This window comes from Microtus ochrogaster, unplaced genomic scaffold (genome assembly GCF_000317375.1).
Source record: "Microtus ochrogaster isolate Prairie Vole_2 unplaced genomic scaffold, MicOch1.0 UNK4, whole genome shotgun sequence".
In the NCBI taxonomy this organism is placed as follows: domain Eukaryota; kingdom Metazoa; phylum Chordata; class Mammalia; order Rodentia; family Cricetidae; genus Microtus; species Microtus ochrogaster.
The window spans coordinates 11,513,207-11,519,206 of record NW_004949102.1 but is presented as its reverse complement, the minus strand read 5'-3'; the positions used below and the strand labels follow the sequence as shown (position 1 = coordinate 11,519,206).

General features: G+C 40.5%; 1 protein-coding gene across 1 annotated transcript in view; it reads right to left on the bottom strand.

Moving 5' to 3' along the window:
- Agbl3 (ATP/GTP binding protein like 3) overlaps positions 1–6,000 on the bottom strand; it is a 79,567-nt gene that overhangs the window by 62,402 nt on the left and 11,165 nt on the right. The window lies entirely within an intron of this gene.

The following is a 6,000-nucleotide window of genomic DNA, read 5'->3' as shown; positions in this document are numbered from 1 at the left end:
CTCTCATTTAAGAGAGGCTTCCTGACTCAGCTTTAGCTGCAAAACATTGCAGCTCTTTTAAGAGGCTCTGCCACAAAACATTTAAACGGTGTTTATGAATACCCTACAGCATGCTTCTTGGTGGTACATGGACCTTAAAACACCATACAATTATGGCAATAAACATGGCTCTTTCCAGTACCTCCACACTGAAGCTAGATTCTCAGAAAGCTAAAAATGGGGTGGATCTAGCCATCAAAGCCATGGCTTTAACTCTAGCCATACTGCTTAGCAAATTAAAGACTCGTGTGGTCAGAAAAAGATATACAGTAAAGAGAGATTCAAAGACAAGAAAACCTCTAAAAAGTTTACAGTGTGTTAAAAATATGTGTAGGCTTGGGAGAGAAAAGAAAAAAAGGATAAAGTCCTTAAAATAAAAATGAGAGTGGTTGGGTGTGGTGCACACACCTTTAATCTCAGCCCTTGGGAGGCAGAGGCAGGCAGATCTCTGTGAGTTCAAGGACAGCCTGGTCTACAGAGGGAGTTCCAGGACAGCTAAAGATACACAGAGAAGCCCTGTCTCAAAAAGCCAAAAGTTAAAAATAAAAATAAAAGAGGTTAAAATAAAGCCATGTAAAGACGGAAAATACACAGAGTCTGGATACTGTATGTTATTATGTTCTCTTTGAATTGTTTGAATGCTGAGGAAGGAACAACAGCTGCTAAAAGATACTTGTTTATAAATGCTGGTGACTTAATCCAAGATTGGTATTTTGAAAATACCTTGACTTCAAAATTGAAGTCAAAAGGTATGTTACTTTGGAAAAGAAATGAGAGGCTGCGAACTCATTCCAGGTTAAAAAAATATCAGGTTTGATCAAGGAAGACCCCCTGAGAAATCTCCAATAGGAACGGATGGCCCAGATGTCTGAGTTCTACATCCGGAACAGATTCAAGATTGCTGCCTGAGATGATCAAGCCTCACAGGATACTCCAATTATGACTTGATCTTAATTATAAATTTTCTTTAGGTCCCCATCAGATTATCAGTGTCCCCAATTAGCAGGAAACAACCTGGAAAACTACGCCCCCATTTCCCAAAAATGGACTATGCATATTTTCCTCTGTTTAGAATGTTGGTTACAAGTTGTTATGGATAATGGTCAGGAGAAAAGCTAAACAAAGGATATTAGATTCAGAGTTCTTCTTTTTTTTTTTAAAGGGAGGGGGAAGTGCTGTGGGACAATGGTCTTTTATCCTGTCACTTGTATTATTTTTAATAAAATGCTGATTGGCTAGTAACAAGGCAGGAAGTAGAGGCAGGGCAACTAGAATTCTGGGAAGAAGGAGGTTTCAGTCTGTAGTCATGACCCAGACACAGAAGAAGCAAAATGTGACTGCCTTGCTGAATAAGGTACCGAGCCACATGGCTAACATAGACAAGAATAATGGGCTGACTTAAGTTGTAAGAATTAGTAAGAAGTCTGAGCTACTAGGCCTATCAGTTTACAACTAATGTAGACCTCTGTGAGATTTCTTTGGGACTTAACAACTGCAGGAACAGAAAACTCAGTCAACATCAGGCTGACCTTGAACTTAGGGATCTTCCTATCTCACTTCCTGATGCTGCAATTACAGGTATGTGCCACCACATTGGATGTTAAAATATGTATTTAGCCTCTTTCAATCTGGAATAGTTTTTCACTCTTACATGACTGATGTTTCTGAAAAGTACAGTCATACTTTCAATTTCACCTAAGAGATGTGTAGAATAAAGACAGAATATTATCCTCACCCTTATAATAATAATAAAAAAGAAACCCAAACTGGATTAATTCCAAAATATTTTATTGAATCTACTACAGTATTGAAATTGCAGACTATTTAGGTACTTCAAAATACGGGGCAAGACAGGTGGGCATCTGAAAGACAAAAACAGACCTGAGTACCTGTCTAAGATGCTGTCGACCTCACAGACTGTTAAAAGGGTACAGCTACAAGCTTTTTTTTTTTTTTTTTTTTTTTTTTTTTTTTTTTTTTTTTTTTTTTGGTTTTTCGAGACAGGGTTTCTCTGTGGCTTTGGAGCCTATCCTGGAACTAGCTCTGTAGACCAGGCTGGTCTCGAACTCACAGAGATCCGCCTGCCTCTGCCTCCCGAGTGCTGCAAGCTTTTAACATAAATCATGTGTGAAGCTCCTTCTCAGGGAAGAAAGATATAGGACACAGGTTAGTACCTGCTTCTGGGCTTTTCCTCCACTAACTTCTAACAAAATTCCATTAAGAGTCATCTATCTATCTTTTATCTATAGAACAAGATACACAATCTAGAATACCCCGTACACCTGGGAAAGGGAACAGAATATATAACCTTTGCATAGAGGGCAACCATTTAAATTATTACTTTTGTTACATTGTTTACTTATTTTGTGTGTATGTGGGCACACATATCCTACATGCATGAGGCCAGAGGACAGTTTGTGGGAATCAGCTCTCACCTTCCACAACATGGGTTCTGGGGACTGAACTCAAGTTTTGGGTGTGGCAGCAAGTGCCTTTATACATTGAGTCATCTCGTCTGCCCTATCTGTGTTATTTTGTTTCTATATATCTACAAATTCTCATTCCACACAAATACAGTCACATATTTTATTTTTAAGACAATCTTATTTTACATACCAATCCCAGTTCTTTCTCACTTATGTCCTCCTGCTCTCCCATCTTCTCACCATCCCACCCCCTCACTCCTCAGAGAGGGCAAGGCTTCCCATGGGGCATCAGCAAAGTCTGACACATCACTTTGAGGCAGGACCAAGGCCCTCCCCCTGTATCATAGGGAATGGGCTCCAAAGAGCCAGTTCATGCACAAGGGATAAATACTGGTTCCACTGCTAGTGACCCCACAGACTGCCCCAGCCATACAATTGTCACCCACATTCAGAGGGCCTAGTTCGGTCTTATTCAGGTTCTCCAGTTGTCAGTCCCAATAACTCAGGTCAGCAGTTTCTGTGGGTTTCTCTATGATGGTCTTGGCCCCTTTGCTCATAATATCGCACCACCCTCTCTATGGCTGGACTCCAGGAGTTCAGCCCAGTGTTTCTGTGGATCTCTGCATCTGCTTCCATCATATACTAGATGATGTTCTATGATGACAATTAAGGTAGTTATCAATCTGATAAACACATGGCATTTATCCTCTTTTGTCTGACTTCCCAGCATGTTTGTAAGGTTCATTCATCTTGCAGCATGTGTTTAATACTTCATTCTTTTTTATGGCTATTGATATTTCATTGCATAGCGTCACCATGTTTATCTCTTTATCTCTTGATGCACATCTGGATTGTGTTCATATTTTGGCTATTATGAATAACACTGTTATTGACATTTGTGAGTTTTTGTTTGGACACATTTTTGTTTCTTCTGGGTGTATCTAGGAGTGAAAATGCTGACTGCACAGCTTTACGTTCTCTCCAGCGTATCATGCCTCCAGTTTCTCTGCATCCTTACCATTTCCTGTGATCTGACTTTATAGTCCTAGTCATCCTTGTTCCTGTAAAGTGGTATTATCGAGGTTTATTTTGGGGTTAAGCCCATTAAACCTCTCAGGGTATAGAAAGATTTGCTATGCAGGCGAAAACTGGCTAATTGGAATAAATCATTCACGTATGTTACTGCTACATGTTCTTTATTCCTTTGTACGAAGAAACAGCAAGAAGAGGAAGAAGAAGCATATGGGGTAATCTCCACGAGGGTTTTAGTTCTTATAGACATGGTTGAAGAATCCTATAGGTAAAACAATGATATCACACACATTTTATGATCATAAAAAGGGGCAGGTAGAAGCTGACAAAGCAGTGCTCTGGAACAGGTGATACCACCCAGGAAAGGGCCGGCATCCAAGGGGAAATACCTGACATTCCAACCATTAGATAAAGCTACTAAATGTCCCTGAACCTGGACTTTACCCTGTCCAGACCTGACTGTCACCTTCCTGCTCAGTGCCTGTCTTCTATAGGTACTGAATTTCTATGTTGTCTTTTAGCAAGTATTTTTTTTTTTTTTTTTTTTTTTTTTGAGGCAGGGGTTTTCTTTTGCTTTTGGTTCCTGTCCTGGAACTAGCTCAAATGTAGACCAGGCTGGTCTCAAACTCACAGAGATCCGCTTGCCTCTGCCTCCCAAGTGCTGGGATTAAAGGCGTGCGCCACCACCGCCCGGCTTTAGCAAGTAATTTTGTGGGATTGACTCTACATAAATTTAACTGTTAGAACAAAGAGTGAATACTATCGCTCTATGGCCTCATGGTGTGGGGAAATGGAAAGGTCATTCTGTTGCCTGTGCAGAAGAAGTTATACTGTTGAGGTGTTTTGGGAATAAATCACATTTTGAAGGGAGAATCATGGTCTCACAAAGTTTTTACAGATATGACAGCGACTTTTCCAAAAGACAAGTGCTCCCACAGCTCTGCAAAATGAGTTATTCCATGTGGACATGCACATATACATTTCCCATGGAACGGTCTATTGTTCTGTCCTCTGAACATTTACTGTGTAGTCTTGTGGGCTCCAAATGGTACCTCAGTGTATCATCAATTTGCTTGATGGCTAGGATGTCAAATATCTTTTTAAGTGTTTACTGGCAGTCTGTTTAACTTCTATGAAGTAATGTCTTACTAATTCTCTGCATGGATTTTTAAAGTGAGGCTCTGACGACAGAAGTATGTCTTTAGAAGTTATTTATTATATGAACATTTATATGTCTCTATAGAACTACAAAATAGTAGGTTTTCCCCTAGACCCAGGACCTATGTAGTCTCAGGTTCTTGGCCACTTTAGTACTTTCAGGTATAGGTTCCACTTCAAGGAGTAGGCCTTAAATCCAATAAAAAAAAAGTGCTTGGTCACTCCCATAAACATCTGTGTCATGATTGCACCAGGATAGCTTGTAGGCAGGTTTCTGTTGTAGGCTGCAAGGTTTGTAGCTGGGTGACAGTGACAATAATTACCTTGTACATGCTTTTATCGGTTAATGAATAAAGAGGCTACTTGGGCCTGTGGCAAGGCAGATTAGAGATGGGGGGGGCAACAGGGGACAAACTAAAATGCTGGGAGAAAGTAGGCAGAGTCAGAGAGATGCCATGTAGCTGCCTAAGGAAAAAGATGGCCGCTGGAGCCACCCCCTGGAACCTTGTTGGTAAGCCATGAGCCTTATAGTAAAATACAAAATAATGGAAATGAGTTAAAGAAATAGGAGCTAGTTGGCAATATGCCTAAGTGATTGGCTAAGCAGTATTGTAATTAACATAGTCTCTGTGTGATTATTTAGGGTCTGGGTGGATGGGAAACGGACAAGCAGCCTTTATCTACAAAAATCTATCATAACTATTATAAAAAGATTGGCCTTACGAGCTAATATGGAAAGACTTTCACAATAGACAACTGGGCTAGAGAAATGTTCTAGCTTACCTACATGGCACACTGGATGTCTAACTTTGACTCTTGGCTAAGAAAAGGACAGTGAGATTAGTAGATGAGCTGTTTAAGGTTTTAGACTGCTCTGGTAACCCCCAAAAGTTTATAAACTGACGGCTTTCATTTGGCAGTACATTTAAACAATCTGTTTTAACCACATGAAAGAAGAGGCACAAAACTTTGTTTTGATTTGCCTTAGTTTCTGAGGTAGAGCAATTCACTGTATACATGTTGTTTTAATCAGAAGTGTGTGTGTGTGTGTGTGTGTGTGTGTGAGAGAGAGAGAGAGAGAGAAACAGAGAGACAGAGAGCGAGAGAGAGTCAGAGAGAGAGAGAGCGAGAGAGAGCGAGAGCGAGCGGGCGAGAGAGAGAGAGAGAGAGAGAGAGAGAGAGAGAGAGAGAGAGAGAGAGAGAATTAAAAATCTGGAGAGTTTGTACCCGGAGGATGCCTGCCTTCTGGGCTCCAGCATTAGCCAGAAGCCTCTTTGTTTTGCTACACCATTCCTCTACATTTGAATAAAAGCAATCTGCAAGTGGAACTCTGTTTAGTCTTATA